Raw genomic sequence first — 19,599 nt, 5'->3', positions numbered from 1 at the left:
CTTGTGGACCCTGGTACTGACCCAGCGGTCCGCCTCCTCAGCAAGTTTTCTAGGGTTAGATAGCTTGCTATCAACAAGGTGCTGGCGTAGCTCTGGAAAACAGTTATTAGACAAGTGCTCCCAAGCAAACAAATCATAAAGAGCATCATAACTATCAACCTTGCTACCCTTGATCCAACCATCCATGGTTCTGCAGAAAAAAGACACATATTCAACCCACGTAGTACCAGGCAACTTCTTACATTCTCTAAAGGTTTGTCTGTACTTTTCTGGAGTTAAGCCATATCTCAGCATTAAAGCATCTTTCATATGAGTATAAGACATCCTATCCTCAGCAGGAAGGCTCAACAAGGTATCTCTCCCTTCATTTGTAAAGCGGCTCCACAACCCCGTTCCCCAATCTTTCTCAGGGACCCGGTGGGCCAATAACGCTATCTCATATGCTTTAAACCATTGGCTAATATCTTCATTCTTACTGTAATCTTTGATCACATCTTTAGGAAAATAAAACCTACTTTCTGCAGGCACAGATGGAGTGCTGCCACCAGAGGGATTCAACTCTAAACTCTTAGTTTTAAGCTCCATCTCCCTCACCATCTTCTCACGTTCAAACGCTAATTTCTCTCTCTCAAAATCTAATCTTTTGCTCTCCATTTCAGCTTCTCTCTTGCTTCTTGCATTCTCTAATTCCAACTGCCCTCCTAATTTAAGTTTTGCCATTTCTAACTTGTACCCCCTCTCCTTCTCCCTGTCTTCTAATTCTTCGGGGGAAAGGCTCCTAGAGGACGCACTACTGCCTGGAGATGACACTGGCCCACCTGTGGGCTCTTCCTCTTCCTCTTCCTCTTCCGGTACCACCACCGGATCAGAGGGATTTCTGGCCTCTAACCAGGCCTTCAGCGCTTTGAGGAAGCCCTCTTTCTTTGAGACACCTGTGGTAGGAACTTTAAACTGCTTGCAAAATCCTTTTAGATCTTTTAGCGTGTAGGAATCTATCTTCTCCTTATCAAATTCCCCCACAACATTCTCCACAGGTGTAGCAGCTCCGGCATTCTCCATGGTCAAAACTGGCAGTGTTTAAAAAAATAAGCTCCAGGAAAGCGGAGAACAAAAATAGAATATCCTACCAAAAACAGATTGTGGCTGCGGTATGGTCTGCTTTCACTATGTAGCGTACACTAATCACTGCACATGAGTCATAAATGCAAAGTTCAATCCTCACCGCTGACCACCAATGTTAGAACCGGCGGTCTCTAGTTGGCAGAGGTATACACTTCTGACAAATAGGGACCAACCAACTCTAGTCAGGGAAAGGGGATTACACACTCAGATAACCCCTGCTACCCCCTTGGTAGCTTGGCAGAGCAGACAGGCTTATCTCAGAGGCAGTGTGTTAAGCATTTATGACCACATACAGTAATAAAGTGAATACACTACAGATGGACACGACACAGAAGGTATTATAAAAATAGGATTTTTATATAAGGTTTAGCACAAGACCAAATAACGACAAAAATATACCACAGTCTTAATAAATACTCTTTGGAAGGAAAATAATAGTTCAAGTAAGGTTTCTTCTTGGCAAGTAGTTCTTTAGCAAAGTATTCTTCTGAGCACAGTTCTTTGGCAACAATGTAACCCCCACAGGAGTCACACGACGTCGAGTCTACAAGATTCCCAAGGTTCGGCGTCGACCGCGAGGAGCGCTACGTCGAGCCTGGAGTTGCAACAGACCCCACAAGTACAGTACCTTGAGAAACGAAGAAAACGATGATCCACGGCGTCGAGATGTCGGCGTCGAGGTCGGCGTCGATGTCGGCGTCGATCGTGCCTCGGAATCGGGTCAATCCGCAGCGGCGTCGAGGGATGTCGGGCCGGAGCAGCGCTCACGGCGTCGAGAAGGGCGTCGAGTCGATGCGGTCAGCAGCGGCGTCGGGACGGGGTCGCTTGGAGGTGGAGCCGATACTCACTCCTCACTGGCGTCGATACCGGCGTCGAGACGGGGTCACTTGGAGCCGGGGCCGATACCCACTGCTCACTGGTGTTGCTGCTGGCGTCGATCGGGCCCGGCGGCCGGCGTCGAAGGCTCGGGACACTGGAGCCGTTACTCACGATGTCGAGCTGGATTCGGCGGCGTCGGCGGCGTCGAGACTGCAGATTTTCCCTTGTGTACTGGAAACAACACTTTCCAGTAATTCAGCAAATGGCGAAGTCCTTTGGCCCTGTGACTTCAGCAGGAGACTGGCACTCTTCCAGCCCTTGGAGATTTCCTAGCAAGTGTTCAGAGAGTACACACCAAGTTCCTCTCTCCTTGTTCCTTGGCAAAAATAAAGAAGCAGCTTTCAGGTTCCTCCACAGCAAAACAGCACTCTGGCAGAAAGGGGAGGCAAGTCCTTAGATCAGCAGGCTTCTTGTCCTTGGTACAGGTTTCCTTGTCAGAAGTGATCTGAGTTCTTGGTTCAGGGGTCCTTCTCTTATACCCCATTTCTCCTTTGTTCCGTTTGTCCAAACAGGGAGATTCCCACCATCTCAGGTTTGTTGTGGGTGTTGCCAGGCAGAGGCACCTGGCCCATTCACTGAGCAGGGCAGAGTCCTCAGCCGCCCAGCAGGAGGCGGAGCCAGTATTGTCACTGGCAGGAGCAGGGCTATCAGTCGCCCAGCAGGAGGTGGAGCCAGTATTGTGTCAGGCAGGGCAGGCTACTCTTCCCTCACACTATGTGTAAACGCCCCATTCACCCCACACTGACTCATTCAGACCTCTGGAGCCACCCAGCCCCTGACACACACACCAAACCAGCAGAGACCGGTAGATAGTTGGACAAGAAAATAGCCACTTTCTAAAAGTGCTATTTTCAAACATTGAATTTAAAAACCATCCATCCTAAAGGGTGTGTTATTAAATTCTGAGTTCAGGGATACTAAACTCGACTCGCTACCATGCTCCCTGAGTCAGATAGATTATAATGGAGGTAATAATCCGTCTGCCCAGTCTGGCCTATGGGAGGCAGGTAGCCCTTCAATAGTGAAAAACGAAAATGGCTGTAATTCACTATTAGGTCATGCCACACACATCAGGGCATGACCTACCTTTTACCAACAATGCACCCTGCCCTAGGGCCTACCATAGAGGTGTCTGAAATGTGGCAAAGTGAAGGTTTAGAGACTGGCAAGTAGGTTTCCTTACCAAGTCGACATGGCAGTCAGGGACTGCACGCAGGCGCTGCGGTAGCAGGCCTGAGACACATTTTACACGCTGCTTCTGTGGGTGGCACAACCAGTGCTGCAAGCCCACCAGCAGCAGTTAACTTACACGCCCTTGGCACACGCAGTGCACTAGACTAGGGTCTGAACAGTAAGTCAACCAAGCCAATCATGGTAACACCAATCAAGGTAACAATTTAACATAGGGAGCACTTGCACTGTGGCACTGATCAGCAGTGGCACAGTGCCCAAAGCAATAATCCAGCAAAAACATCGTAACAGAGGAGGCAAACAGAAAAAAAATGGAGGAGAGACTCATGCCAATGATGCCAGGTCTAACAATACAGAAGAGAACAGATCCAGATGCGACACCTACCCACAAATGTGGAGTTGCGATTCTTATCCGTAAATCCTTACCAGTGATAGTCTTGAAATCCTGGATAGATCCAGATGGACGATATGTATTTGCCAAACTTTGCATTGGTGAAACACATATATGTGTTGGCTCAATTTACGCTCCCACGGGGGCAAAACGATCATTTCTCCTTCAACTAAACCGCCTTTGAACTGAAATAGGTGCTTCCCAGTTTCTCATCGGTGGAGATTGGAACCTAGTACGTGATCCAGTCCTTGACAAGACAGGCCCTCTAGATAAGACAAATGCGGCAGATAGAGCTCTAATGAACGATGTGGTGGCAGATAATGGTTTGGTAGACCATTGGCGACTTTCTCACCCGATGGATAAGGACTATACCTTCACTTCCCCTACGCATGGCACGCTCTCTCGTTTGGACTACTTTTTAATCTCCCAGAATGTAGTTCAAATAACACAGGACTCTCAGATACTGGAGGCAGCGATCTCTGATCATTCTCCAGTTCTACTTTCCTTACAAACTTGTTTATCTAAGCCAGGTCGCAAACCCTGGCGTCTAAACATTCAACGTTATAGGATACCCAAAAACAAAATGTTATTACAATCCCATTTTCAAGACTTTATGTCAGTCAATCAAGGGTCCGTTGACTCCAACAGAACTCTTTGGGCGGCGGCAAAAGCTACTATCCGCGGGCAGCTTATGAGAGATGCAGCGCAGTTTAATAAACAAAATGCTAAGAGGCAAAAAGAATTGAAGCAAGATATTGTGTCTTACACTCGATTATATACACTTAATCCAATGATACCACATCGTAAATCACTGGAAAAAGCTCGTATGGCTTTAAATAACCTTTTTACCTCTAAGGCAGAATACGCCTTGCATAGAATGAAAGGGAGACATTATGAGCAGGGGGAAAAAGCGGGAAGATTATTAGCAGCCCAGCTACGTCAGCAGCAAGCAGCTATGGCCATACCGGCCATTAAGTCAATGAACGGTGTTACTCTAACTAAACCCCAAGATATTGTTAACGAATTTGCCCAGTATTATCAGTCTCTTTACACTGCTGAAACTCAACTTGATACTGACAAATTGGATTCTTTTCTTACAAATGTAAACGTACCCTGTTTGTCAGATGAAGGTAGAATCTTATTGGAAGGTGAAATTACCAGGGAAGAAATATCGCATGCAGTTGCTGGCTTGCCATCTCATAAGGCCCCAGGAGAGGATGGCTTTCCTGCAGAGTTTTATCGTTGGGCAGGAGTGCATGTGCTTGACTCTCTTTTACTCGCGTTCCAAGAGGCAGAGGGTGAGGCCTCCTTGGGCCTTATATCTAATAAAGCTATTATTGCTGTGTTACCTAAACCTGGCAAAGACCCTTTATTATGTAGCAGCTATCGTCCCATATCGTTATTGAATTGTGACATCAAAATTCTAGCTAGCATTCTGGCCTCTCGCTTGCGTAAGGTTATCCCATCTCTCATACATCATACCCAAGTAGGATTTGTTCCGGGGCGTTCCTCTAGGAACCATCTTCGCACTCTTGCCCACACACTATGGTATGCCAAGAATCTTCCGGATGACGCTTTGGCCTTGTCGCTTGACGCGGAAAAGGCGTTTGATCGAATTGAATGGGATTATCTTTTTAGGGTGTTACAAAAATTCGGCCTGGGAGATCAATTCATAAACAAAATACGCTTGTTGTACAAAAATCCTTCGGCATAGGTAAATTGTGGGGGCTTTATCTCAGATCCATTTTCTATCAATCGAGGTACTCGTCAGGGTTGCCCCCTCTCCCCGTTACTCTTTCTTCTAGCCATGGAACCGTTGGCTGCCTCCTTAAGACAATGTACTTATATTAAGGGCATTTCTCTTCCGACAGGAGAATCCAAAATGTATCTCTACGCAGATGATATTCTCCTTACACTCACAGATCTCTCCATCTCTTTACCATCTGTGTTAAAAATAATAGATGACTTCTCCTCCATTTCTGGGTACAAAATTAATTGGAACAAAAGCGAAGCACTGCCCATCTCGAATGGGACCACAATAGCGGCCATTCAAGGTTTTCCTTTTCAATGGAAATCTTCTCATCTCAAGTATTTGGGCATACTAGTGAACAAAGGCCTAGAGCGTATGGTTACGGATAATCTCAATCCCCTCATCGCTCAAATGCAACGTGATTTTGAAAAATGGAAGGCACTGGGTCTCTCAATGTGGGGAAGGGTGAAAGCCGTGAAAATGGTTACTCTTTCCCGTTTTCTTTATGTCCTCGGGATGCTTCCTATTCAAATCCCTTTAACCACGCTACGTTCAATTGATTCTAAGATAAAATCCTTTATATGGAACTCTGCCAAACCCCGTGTCTCAGCTTCAAAACTAAAGGCTCATCGCTCCTATGGAGGAATAGGTCTACCCTCAGTGGAGCATTATGCTTTGGCATTACAGCTTTCTCAAATGTCATATATGCTTTCACATTCATCGGATACACCACAGTGGGTACATCTTGAACGCCACCTTTCATTAACAAACGCATGTCTTTCTGTTTTATACGGCTCGGAATTTCGTCCCCGAGACTCCACCACTAATCCTATTTTGTCGGCTATGCGTGCTGCTTGGCAAAGGGCACACCGCTTACTGGGCTCACATCCTCGTCTTCATAGAAAAGCCCCATTATGGAATAATTCTGCATTTCGTATTAATAGACAATCAATATCTTGGCCTATTTGGGAAACAGCAGGTGTTTCCACCTTAGATCAACTTTTTTCAAACTGAGATATTAAATCATTTGCCCAACTGCAGGAAGAATTCCATTTGCCTGATATACAAGTCTCAAAATACAACCAGTTACGACAATCCTTACGGCGGAGTCTAGGACCTCCACCATGGCTCTTGCCTGACTCACCAATTGTAACATATCTCCACACTTGGGGTAAGATGAAAGGAGCTACATCTGGCTTTTACCAAACTCTCACTTCGCATCTTTTTTCTCAACCCTTATCGCAAACTTTACGTACTAAATGGCAAACCTTATTATCAGTCTCTTATACTGATAATGAATGGTCTGACATTCTTAACAATCTCAACAAGGGTGCACGTGAAGCACGATTGAAATTTTGCTTATTCAAGATCTTACATGATTGGCACTGGTCACCAACAAAACTGCATAAAGCTGGCTTGCTTCCCCATTCAAACTGCTGGAGATGTGATAGTACGTCTTGTAACATTTCTCATATCATTTGCGGATGTCCAGTGATCCAACCCTTTTGGAATTATATAGGTAAAACCTTACATTCCACGATGCCTCTACAAACTCCACTTTCGCATGCTACCATTCTTCTGCATGATACACGTCAATCACAATCACTCTCTAAACCACAAGCCCGACTCTTACACACAGCCTTAGCTACAGCCAAAATTTGTATACTACGGCAATGGAAGTCACCTCAACCACCATCACAAGAAATATGGATGGTGGCGATGATTCAAACAGCTTCCTACGAACGTATTATATACAACATACAGGATCAATCTGATCTCTTTCTTCGAGTATGGTCACCTTTTCTAGCTTTAAATACCGATGCTAATATTAATGACCCATCTACGCAGTAATTTAATTCTTATCCCTTTTCATTCTCATTCATCATTCATTATTGGTGGTTAATAAATCTTAATACATATTGTGTCTACCTATTTGTTGTTGTTTTTAATAGCTACTCACCAGAACACTTACATATAATTCTGTATCTTTTAATATATATATTTATACATCAAGTGAAATTATTATCCCTTATATTCATCTTTTCTCTATTCTTATTGGTTTTCTAGAGTGTCTTCTTTTCTCAGGAACATATTTATATAGCTTTATATAGCATTATGTCTTATATTTGTGTACATTTTCATTTATCGTTTTCTTTTGTGTTCCCTTCTTTGCCTTCCCTTTCTCTCTCCTCCCCCCCTTCCCGTAATTCCATCTTTTATGGCCTCAATATAAAGTCAAATATTTGTTTTGCATGGATTTGTTTATGTATTTATTAAATTATATAATATGATTAATTATTCAGAAAGTTTTATTATATGCTTATATATAACAATTTTCTTATATATTTATTGTATGATAATGCAAACAGTTATTATACTATATGTATTCTTTTGTAAATTTCAATAAAAAATTGAACCACAAAAAAGGATTTTCAATTTCCATGATCTGAGGCAGATGGTCACTCACTGGCTGGTCTATAATATTGAACTTAATAATATTATGGCGACAACTATTAGAGGCAATAATAAAATCAATAATAGACAGTGCTCCTCTACCAACAAAAGTTGGCACAAAGATAGAAGGCATTTGAGCAATTTCATTTACAAAGCCTAAGTCATACATAAACAATATGTCATTTAGTAAATCCCCAATCAGAGAATGTTCAAAATGAGTTGAATTTGTTTCCTGTTCGATAGTTAAACCGCATAAACCCTGTTTGCCTTTAGTACAGAGGTTACAGTTAAAATCCCCCCCCCCAAACAAACATAACTTCTCTATCGGTTTTGTCTATTTCATAATGTATATCATCCCTCAGCGTGGATAGAACGCTGGGGATTTCTTTCCTTGGAATGTTATTATAGAAATTAATTACAGCGACATTTAGTCCCTTGCTATTCCTTAAAATTATTAAGTGATAAAAACTAGATTTAGGAGAAAACCGAATAACCTCGTATTTAAGCTGATTGGAAACTAAGGTTAGTAGACCACCCTTAGCTCTTCCATGGGTGCTCCCCACAGCCGGGGTGAAAAAACTTCTGTATCCATTAATATTTACCGGATCCAAGGACCAGGTTTCCTGGAAAGCCAGGATATCATGGCCCTCAATAATGGAGCCCCATGATGGATTATTGATTTTCTCCCTTAAACCGGCCACATTCCAGAATAAGAATGTACAGGCTTTCCTGATTACTTTAGTACCTTGATTACTTTGGGAGGAAGATACTTTTGTTTCCTCAGGTCGAGTACAAGTAGAGGCACCAATAGGTCCCTCAACGTTTGATTTGAGTAAGAAGGGAGCCTTGTGAGTATTACTACAGCTAACCTCACTTATGTTGTCATTGATCAAAGTCTGGGTAATTTGTACAGGGGTAGCGTCCTCAGTGAGAGGTAAGGGGGCCTGAACTTTGGGGATCAGCGGGACATTATCGAGTTTAGGCCCTAGCCTAATGGAAAAATTGTCACATACAATTTTCCTATGTCAGTCCACAAATTCCAAACCTGAAAAAACATCAAAATGGTTTTGAGTAGGCAGATTATAAATGGACGAGGCAATGTCATTCTCGTCCCGTGTATAATTATTCGGGCCTCTATGCAAGGAGTAAGGGTGTCTGAAGTAATGATGGTGATTGAATGGACCACGAGGTTGTACAAAGGGAGTCCGGCTATGACCATGATGAATACGAGCAGGCCTAGTGACTGTCTGCCATCTATCCGCCTGATTCGTAGGGGATTGAGTTGGCACATATGGATAAAAATAATTCAAGTAATGTGTAGAAATAGCATCACTACTACTATGGACATACCAGTCCCCAATGTGCCTAACTGCCCTATGATCTTTAAAATTCACAATAATTACGTCCCCTTTTTTGTCTTTGGGACGCACCCCCACCCATTCACAACGCCTCACATGCAATATTTCCCCATTAATATAGGCAGGCAAGGATCTGTTTTTACGCAACCAGTAAACAACTTTGTTCCGAAGACCTTGATAATCTTCCCTAGTCCCAATAGGGAGCTCGGGAACGCCGGCTAAAATGATTACGTACGGGGCAGCTTCAGGAGGAAGGTCCACTATTGCGCGATATTGCCGGTCTTTATTAAGGTCACTTCCAATCCCAAAGTCTTTAATGGCTGGATTATCAAGACTTTGTAATGGGACTGATTTTGAGTCTAAACTTGGATTGACTTTTGAATTATCAGATGTCTTACTGTGTGCAATATTATTCGTTAGTGTGGGTGTTATAGGGGAAAGAGGATGAGATGGCAAGTATCCCTTCTGAGTAGATGGTAAAATAGTAGGATGGCTTGGAGGTCCAGAGATAGTGTTTGTCAAGGCTTTAGCGGGTGTGTAAAGAGAACAAATGTTTTTTAAACCTGACACGCAGCCCGAAAGAGCAAGGGTATTATCTGCCAGCTTTTTCTCTATAGAATCCAAGCGAGTGTTTAATAATGAAATATTTTCCAGAAGGGGCTGTATTAGGGGTTTCATCACTTGGTCAATTTTGGCCAAAGTGTCGGTCACAGTCGTGCAACCATAATTGGTCTGTGGAGACAGATTAAGAACAGACAATTGGGCCATCGTATCCATCAAAATTGGGGTGATAATTTTCTTCAGGTTCTCGGATAGCCATTTTAAAGTTGAATCTTCAGAGCCATTCTCACAATTTGTCCCTTTAGATTCCCCATTAGTTAATATAGGGGGTGAGGCAGGAGAAAAGCTGAGCAAGTTTGGAGAGCCTTCATCAACACTGCTAGAGCAAAAGCTCAGCAGAGATGCAGAGGCATTGATGGGCGTGTTTAAGGGGGAATCAGTTACAGAACAATTGACCACACCTGACCCAGTAAGATCTTCAACAACAGATTCACGAGGTGAAGTAGGAAATAAAGGAGAATTATTTGATTGAAGCGTTACAAATGGCACTGCATCCAAATGCCCTGAAGGGGGGTTTTTATCCAAGGGAGACTGTATTAGGGAGCAAACTTTTTGTTTGAGGGTTGCTGAACTTTGTTGTGCATGCTTCCCCCTTTGTCTGCGTTTTACCTTTGTGTATTTTCTAGCCGTTTTGGCAGGTGGCAATGGGAGCTGTGAAGTAGCACTAGAATGCCTAGCGTTATGCACCTGAGCGGTAAACATAGTACTCTTATTTGCTCCACAAGAGGTATTACTAGTCATGATAGTCGGAGCCAGTAAGGGAGGGGTTATGTCTTCAAGAAGTCTAATGGGACTCACCTTGCCCAAGGAGGCCCTCCTATCAATGTTAATCTGACTTACTTTTTTAATAAGATAGCTATCCATAGGGCCTGTGGTGTGCAAATGCCTCTCGTCTTTGCCCTTAGTCATCAGGGCAGATAGTTTGCCGACGTCAGTCATTACAATCAGGCACGAGAAGAGAGGAACTGCACCCAAGGCAAGCCCGCTAAGCCCACAAATATAGTGGGATAAATAACCCCCTCAAATAGACTACCAGAATGTGTAATAATAAACAGCTATGAGTTATAATTGTTGTACGAAACACAGCTGCAAAGTACCTGGCCCAGTCCAGTCTCTTCGGGCCTCGGAGGGCCACAGAGGGCCCGCCCTTTGCCCGGGCTTCGCCCGGCGCGACCCGCGCGCGATCCCGCGACGCGGTGCTGTGCGTGCTTAAATCTCGCCTCCGGGCGCGGGAAAAGCGTCACTGGATACCAGGGCAGGCTGGGTAATGTAGTCTCCCTCCACACGACGGCCGCTGGATGTCCAGTTGCGGCAGCGGGAGGGAGAACGGCGATGTCAGCAGCACACTGGACAGGTCACTGGGTGAGTCTTTCCCCTAATTCGCACTCCACCCGCTCCTCCGTTCTGTGCGGGCTTAAATCTCGCCTCCGGGCGCGGGAAAGGCGTCACTGGATACCAGGGCAGGCTGGGTAATGTAGTCTCCCTCCACGCGACGGCCGCTGGATGTCCGGTTGCGGCAGCGGGAGGGAGAACGGCGATGTCAGCAGCACACTGGACAGGTCACTGGGTGAGTCTTTCCCCTAATTCGCACTCCACCCGCTCCTCCGTTCTGTGCGGGCTTAAATCTCGCCTCCGGGCGCGGGAAAAGCGTCACTGGATACCAGGGCAGGCTGGGTAATGTAGTCTCCCTCCACGCGACGGCCGCTGGATGTCCGGTTGCGGCAGCGGGAGGGAGAACGGCGATGTCAGCAGCACACTGGACAGGTCACTGGGTGAGTCTTTCCCCTAATTCGCACTCCACCCGCTCCTCCGTTCTGTGCGGGCTTAAATCTCACCTCCGGGCGCGGGAAAAGCGTCACTGGATACCAGGGCAGGCTGGGTAATGTAGTCTCCCTCCACGCGACGGCCGCTGGATGTCCGGTTGCGGCAGCGGGAGGGAGAACGGCGATGTCAGCAGCACACTGGACAGGTCACTGGGTGAGTCTTTCCCCTAATTCGCAACTCAGTTTTCATCATCCGCCTAAGGTGGAACCTGTGCCACAGGGCAACAGGTTGTACTGTCTTATGAATGTGTAAAGAAACTAGCTTGTCTTCGAGGCACCCAATTTCTTTGAAGAGTTCCATGAACTCCTCAAGGATATCATCAACGGTGGCCAAGTGCACAAAATAAACAAGTCCTGGTTGTTTGGCTGTGTTTCAACTTAGGAGCATGCCTCTTCTTTCACTGACCACATACACCAGTGTTACTGTCTGATTTCCAGCCCTGGGCGTAGTGGGCGTAGTGAGGCTACGTGAAGCATTACGGAGTGGGGGCAAATCTACGCCCACCCGCACACTTCGCGTAGCCCCACTATGCGCCACCCGCCTCCCTCCCGCCCTCATTTTACAATTACTTATAAACAATACATAAAGAAAATTACTTACCTGAGCTGGCGCGTCCCGGGGGTCCATCTTGCTGCTTCCTGGATAGCTTCTTCCTTACGAATGTGCATGCGTGGGCGCCCGCGCATGCGTATTCGTGAGGAAGAAGCTATCCAGGAAGCAGCAAGATGGAGCCCCGGGATGCGGCAGCTCAGGTAAGTAATTTTCTTTATGTAATGTTTATAAGTAATTGTAAAATGAGGGCGGGAGGGAGGCGGGCGGCGGGCAACTCTGCTCCGCCGTGGGGTGTGCGTAGTCTGCCCCTGCTACGCCTACTTTGCGAAGCGCAAAGTGGGCACTACTACGCACACTCCGCGGGTGGAGTGGAGCACTGCGCCCACCCTTACTGATTTCTCCATGTGAGATAGTGGTCATGAACTGACCCACCATTGAGATGTGATGGCCCTGGTATTGTGCAAACACTCTGACTTTGGCCTGCTTTAAAAACAGGCTGTGGAAGTAAGCTGGATTATACATCTTTGCCCATGATATTGATCGAGGCTCCCATGTCTATTCTCGCCAGGGCCTGAGCCCCACCAATCTGAATTGGGCACTTTGGAGGGCTGCTCCGAGGTGATGCTGGGGGCTTAACAGCCAGGACAGTGTGGATTATAACGTCCGCTTGATCATAGCCATCATTTTCAACCTCAGAGTCAACTTGATTTACTCTCCTGGGTGGTGTAGGTTTGGACGTGTGACTTTGGCATAATGGTTCTATTTACTGCAAGCCATGCACTTCTTGCCCCATGTGGGTCATTCAGACTGGCGCTCTTGCAAGTCCCAACAGTAGCCATATGGCCCTTGTGGCGTTTGCCTACTCCTCGGTTTCTCTCTGTTTGCGCTCTGCAAGACCAAGTTAACAGGTTCTGATTTAATGGGCTTGTTCAGTGCTGCTTCCATGAGCGATCATCTTGCCTATGGCAGTCCTTTGGACCTCCCACGTGTGAGGATGTCATGTAGGGGTTTTCCGGGGACTTGTATGATTTGTTCCCTCAGTTTATTGGACACATGCCCTTGGATGATTTGAGCCCTGATCCCCTTGTTTTCATTGGTGAAGTCACACGTGCTCGCCAGCCCCTTTAGCCGAGCGTGAAAGGCATTGAAGGACTCTTCTGGCTCTTGCGACTCTTGCCTGAGGATGAAACACTCATAATCCATGTTGGCTTGGGCTCAAAGTGGGTCTTCAAAGCTGCAACCAACATAGCATACGTGTGTGGACTGTAGGATCTTGATGACATTTACATTATGCTTATTTATTTCGACCCGGGGGGTCCCTAAGGACCACCTCAAAAGGGCTAAGGGGTCAGGGTATCCCTACCCTGCCCCTCTTTGTCCTTTTTTCAATTTTCAGGACTCAGAGACCAAGTCCCATGAACTGTAATGGCAGCCACAACATTTTTTACATGATACGCCAGCCAATCAGATTAAATATCTATACATTTTTTTACTCTAATTTCTCAAAAAATACTGGATGGATTTACACCAAATCTCAAGAAATATGCTTTTTGTGTAAAGATCTATCTTTATGCCAAATTTGGTAAAATTCCATTCAGCCCTTTTGGCTGTACTGCTGGTCAAAATTACTATCAGAAATTGCATTTGAAAAATGTATTTTGGACCCCCCCAACTGCCCTTTTTGTCGCAGCACCACTCAAATGGATCACCCCGAAGGTTTTCAAGAAGGAGCAAAGGTGGATGAACCATTTTTTGGGGAAGTTTTGTGAAGAATCGTCATATGGTGCCAATTTTATTAGCAAGCCCAAAAAATCAATTTGCTATAGAAACTAGGGGTGGGTATAAATCATGTAATTTACTATAGCGTAATTAGGTGAAAATAAAGCAAGATTATGTGAGATAATGCAGAATTACGCGAGGAGCACAACCGAGAATTTAGCAGTTTTTTCTTAGTGCAAAATGCACCTGTATTTTCCAAAATGGAGCACAGGAGTCATTTTGTATTTAGAAAGTAGTGCTAAATATAATAGAACATAAAAAGCAGCAGCCAGCAACTGCTCGCCGCAGTTGGATTTTTGTGCTAAATTACTCATCATTATGCTAATTTCAGTTAATTTTAAGGGTAATGCAAAATAACAAAAATTACTCTGGTTACTCTTGCGTAACTAAAATTTCACACAGGCCTAATGGAAACACGGTCCTAACTATAAATACACATTGGCAACTGTATCACATAACATCCCACTTTAAACCTGAAAAACCACTGAAATTCACCACCAATTATAGTCTGCTGAGCCATGCACTGCTAGAGACCTCACATATTAAATCACTCATTACATTGTAGTCTAGTGAGAAATGGTTAGCTTAGTAAACTATAGCTGGTGAATTTCAGCGTTTTTTGGGGGTTCATCACATAGGCATACCAGTCTTGGTGCTGGAGTGCACTTCATTTCAGGTGGCTGTGCAGAATTTACCAGGCAAAATGCAGTCACTCACAGTGCAACACAACCTATGGATGAACTGGGCTCACCCATTGTTCCAGTATGTGGAAGCACGATGTGAATGACAGTTGAACAGAGCAATGGATGGAGCGGGCTGACTGAAAGTATGTTTACTGTGATTCTTTTTTGGAAAACAAGAGGCTGGCGAGACAGATGAAGGTGTCTCTGGGCCAGAGCCTACAAAGGAAAACTACCACTCACCTACAGCACTTCTTTGAAAGAGAAAAAATAATACTTATTATGGCAGAGCAATAATCGTTGAACAAACTGTTGGAAACATAAAAGACCACAACCTCCTGCCATCTATCTCATTTTCAAACTCAAGTGTCTTATGTGAAAAATATGTGTGTTAAAAATGTGATAAAAACAGCATTTAAAATATGTATTGATTACTAATACCTACACATTATTGCAAACATCAACAATATTACGTGTATATTGATATATTGGTATTTGTAGAGCGTGAACCTTACTGGAGAGCAACAGAGCACTGAAGAGGGGACATAGTCCCAGAAAGGTACATTATTCAATCAATCAATCAGGTTTTTGTTACCCGTAAGGGTCTCAAGGTGCTGGGGAGTGGGGGGGTCACAGATTCCAGTCCATCAAGGAGGGGGTCTGTCGAAGAGCCAGGTTTTGAGGTTTCTTGCGAAGATGGGGAGCGATGTTGTCTGCCTGAGGTGGAGCGGAAGGTCATTCCAGGCTCTGGCCATGCGGAAGGAGAGAGAGAGCGGCCTCCCGATCAGGTCTTTCTGGTGCGGGGTACCATGGCGTATGAGAGCTGGGCTGATCGTAGGGTCCTTTGGGGTGCGTGGAATTTGAGCCGGCTGTTCAGGTATGCTGGTCCGGTGTCGTGGAGGGCCTTGTGAGCGTGGGTTTACATCTTGAAGGTGACTCTAGCTTCGATGGGGAGCCAGTGGAGTGTGCGCAGGTGCTGGGAGAAGTGGCAGCGTCTTAGCAGGTTGAGGACCAGTCTTGGGGCGGCGTTTTGGATGTTCTGTAGCTTGTGGGTGATGTTTTTGTTTATTCCGGCATAGAGTGCGTTGCCGTAGTCGAGCCAGGGCATGAGTGATGGTCTTTCTGTGTTCGAGCGGGATCCATTTGAAGGTCCTACGTAGGAGGTGGGGGTGTGGAAGCAGGAGGACGAGATGGAGTTAATCTGGCGGTCCATTTTGAGCTCTGAGTCCAGGATGATTCCCAGGGTTGGGGTGGGCGGGCTTCCGAGGCCGGGGGGCCACCAGGTGTTGTTCCAGGCATCGGGGTTTGGGCCCATGATGAGTACTTCCGTTTTGTTGGTGTTTAGTTGTAGGCAGCTGTTTTTCATCCATTTGGTGACAGCTTCCATGCCTTCTCGAAAGTTTTGTCTGGAGGTGTTGGGTTCATTGGCTGGGGAGAGGATGAGTTGGGTGTCGTCTGCGTATGACACAATGTTGAGTCCGTAGGTTCTGACGATGGGAGCGAGCAGAGCCATGTAGACGTTGAAGAGCATAGGGCTGAGGGAGGACCCCTGGGGGACTCCACAGGTGGTAGCTGTAGGGTCCGAGAGGAAAGGGGGAGAGGAAGGAGCAGATCCAGTCGAGGGCCTTGTCTTGGATCCCTGCATCATGGAGTCTGCGTATTAGGGTGCGGTGAGAGACTGTGTCGAACGCCGCTGAGAGGTTGAGGAGGAAGAGGGCTGCTGTTTCTCCTTTGATTGAGGGAAGGTCAATTGTAGACTATCAGGTGAGGAGAAGGGCTCCTTAAAGTGATGTGTCTCCTGCTTTTTTCTGAATTATTGGAGAATATGCTCTGAAGTAGTGTTGAGAGGGATGCTGCTCCTGGTCATGGGAGCAAGAACAGAGATGGCTTGTCCTCTGTTCTCTTTCTTTGTTGCTATTTTTTATGTCCAGCCTGTCAATAGCCAGGCTCCTTGTCTTACGATTTTCCCCAAAAGTGTCTAGTCTGTTTGTCAGGCAAGCCAGGGTCTTCTTTTTGAGGACTTTATAATAGATACATCTCACCTTGAAGATGGTCCAGGGTGGAAGACAATGACAGTGTAGTTCTTGTATTATTGAGGTGATGCGGTCGAACTTATTTCAGCCCTGGTAATCTGTACCACTGCATGGAGATCAGTATGTTCAGGTATTCTGTAAGGTATCCGACAGGCCAACGTGGCTGATTACATCACAGTAAATCTGGCATTGACATTTTTATTTAACATTAGCTCAGTGCAATATATAAGATTTTCACTTGACCCTGCATTGTGTCAATGTTAGTAAATCTGGACTAAGCATACATTGGAGTACTGTAAGTAAATTTAGGGAAATACAGTATAAACAGACTTTTTACTACAAATCAACAAGTACACACTAAAAGGACCAACCAACCTATAAATATGGTTTGAGAAAGTATTAAAGATCCAAGCCATTTATGAATAATGATAAAAATGGCTAAAACATTACTTCTGAGTTTGAAGTTCTTAATGCTGATATTTTCAGTTGCTTACAGAAGATTGTAGTGTCTTGTGAGTTAGAGATGATGGGACCCTTGTGGTCCCTGACGGACTGCGTAGAACAGTGCCATAAGTGCTTGGGTGTGAGGGATAGAAATCATGCTGTAGAATGTTCAGTTTTGGTTACACACTGAGAAATAAAGACATGTAATACCATGCTTCGTGTGTGGCATAATCATTTGCATGTGCGGGGCTGGGGCGGATGCTACAAAGATGAACTATTGGAGACCAAATGAAATCATGTGAAAATATTCAAAAACATTTTTCAGAGTGGCCTTCCTTTAAGTTTTATTATTAGACAGGGAAAGAAACTGAGTGGAAGAGAATTCCAGATTGGGGTGCGAAACAAAATATTAAATTTCTTCCAGATCTGAGGAGCTAGCCACTTCCTGACCACTTAGCACAGACTCAAAAACATGTGAAAATGCAAGATTTGAAACAGACTTTAGCACTTGAGCTTGCCCACAAAAAATGCAGACAAACCTAATGGGAATTCCTAGAGAACATGTGTCAGATCATTTTATCAAAATAAAATACTGTGACATAGTGGTCAGGGAAGCTTATCGCGAGCTGGTGAAACAAGGTCATGTTTTCTTAAACTGCCAAACAGGATATCCACCCCAGCTGGGACCAAAACCAGATTGGTATTTTGTGCTTTATGAAATAAATCCCACGATAAAGTATTCTCATTTTCAATTCTCAATTAAATAAAATAATTCACTGTTAATTTTGTTAATTCAATGGCAATAAAAGTAATATTTGCTTCTCCTTGTTAGTGGTTCAATGGCCCTTAGTAGTTCGACTCTTCTTCTAGCACCACTGAAATTCAGAGCAGCAACAGCACAGAAATAATCATATTGCCTCCTCACTGAACCCCAAATCTCAGAACACTGGCAATACTATGAATCTTCTGTAAGCATTTCAAATCTCACCTTTTCAGACAATTCCTACAACAAAACCCATACTGATTTTATGGAGTCATATTATAAGTATGAATGCTGATTAAATCTATGGTTCTTAAAATTTGGTTAACCGGCTCGTCATCTCAATGTAATCCTAAATTGTTAGCATCTGTTATTATGTAAAGCGCCCTCTTACCAACCGGTCTTGATGCTCTATATACTCGGACAACTAAATAATTGTGCAGGACATATTGAGGTCTTTCAGAATCAATGTTGGCAGAATCATTTAACACACTGCAGTAACCACGCTCACAGTGGTATGTAAGTAGAAGCGTATTTATTCATAAGTACATCAGTACAGCTTCATAGTAACCTCCTGCTTCTTAACTGACTACAACTTAAAAAACCTCCAATGATGTCACTCCATGACATCATTGGATTCCATAATAGAAGAAAGACATTTCCACACATCTCCCCCCTTACAAACGATTCTTTACAATTGAGGAAAAAAACATAAATGAAAATATGAAAAATAATGCTATCAAACAATTACAATATTCATTACAATTGATGGAGAAAGCATAAACAAAAGTAGAAAGCATAAATATAATAAAACCAGTATTCCATAGTATTAGGAATAGAAACCTTACACAGATTACCCATACTCCACTCTCTTCCGTCATCCAATTTCACCCCAGATCCCATCACTTTCACCACTCTCTGCGGCTGGGAATACTTGCTCTCACCTTTCCTGACAAAACCCATCCTCTTCGCAACAACCCAATCACCACACTTTATGTCAACATCCTTCACACTTTTCCTTCTATCGTAGTTCTCTTTGTTGCGCTCATGAGACTCCTTAACCCTCTCAGCAATACACTCACAATCCACCCAAACAGCGCTACCACTAGCTGCGTGTCGTCCGCGTAAGTAACGATCTTCACCCCAAATGGGCAGACGACTTCAGCTAGGGGGCGTAGACCCAAGACCACCTCTCCTTCAGGAAGAAGCTCAAGACCTGGCTGTTCGAGCAGTAACGGCACCCCCCCCCCCCTTAAGCGCCTTGAGACCCTACGGGTAAGTAGTGCGCTCTATAAATGTCTTTGATTGATTGATTGATAGATAGACATTAAAAAGGGTAGGGCTCAGGGAGGAGCCCTGAGGCACTCCACAATTAAGAGGTCTACTGGCAGAAGTGAAATCCCTCTCAAAAACCCTGAAGGATCTATCTGTCAGAAAAGATCTCATCCATCTGAGTGCAGTCCCTGACAATCCTATTCCTTCTAACCGATGGAGAAGGATATTATGATTAACAGTGTCGAAGGCGGCACTTAGGTCGAGTAGGACGATGGCCGTGGACCCGCCATCATTAAAGATCCTTCTTGCCTCCTCCGTCACAGCAATCAATGCCGTCTCCGTTCCGTGACGGGGCCTGAAGCCGGTCTGGGAGAGATCTAGTATGTTATTGGCTTCCAGGAAGTCAGTGAGAACGGAGTTGACATGCTTCTTGAGAAGCTTACTGAGCCATGGTAGAAGGGAGATGGGTCGGTAGTTGGCGGGGTT

The sequence above is a fragment of the Triturus cristatus genome, chromosome 6 (genome assembly GCF_964204655.1).
Source record: "Triturus cristatus chromosome 6, aTriCri1.1, whole genome shotgun sequence".
Taxonomy (NCBI): Eukaryota; Metazoa; Chordata; class Amphibia; order Caudata; family Salamandridae; genus Triturus; species Triturus cristatus.
Note: the sequence above shows the minus strand (reverse complement) of the source record.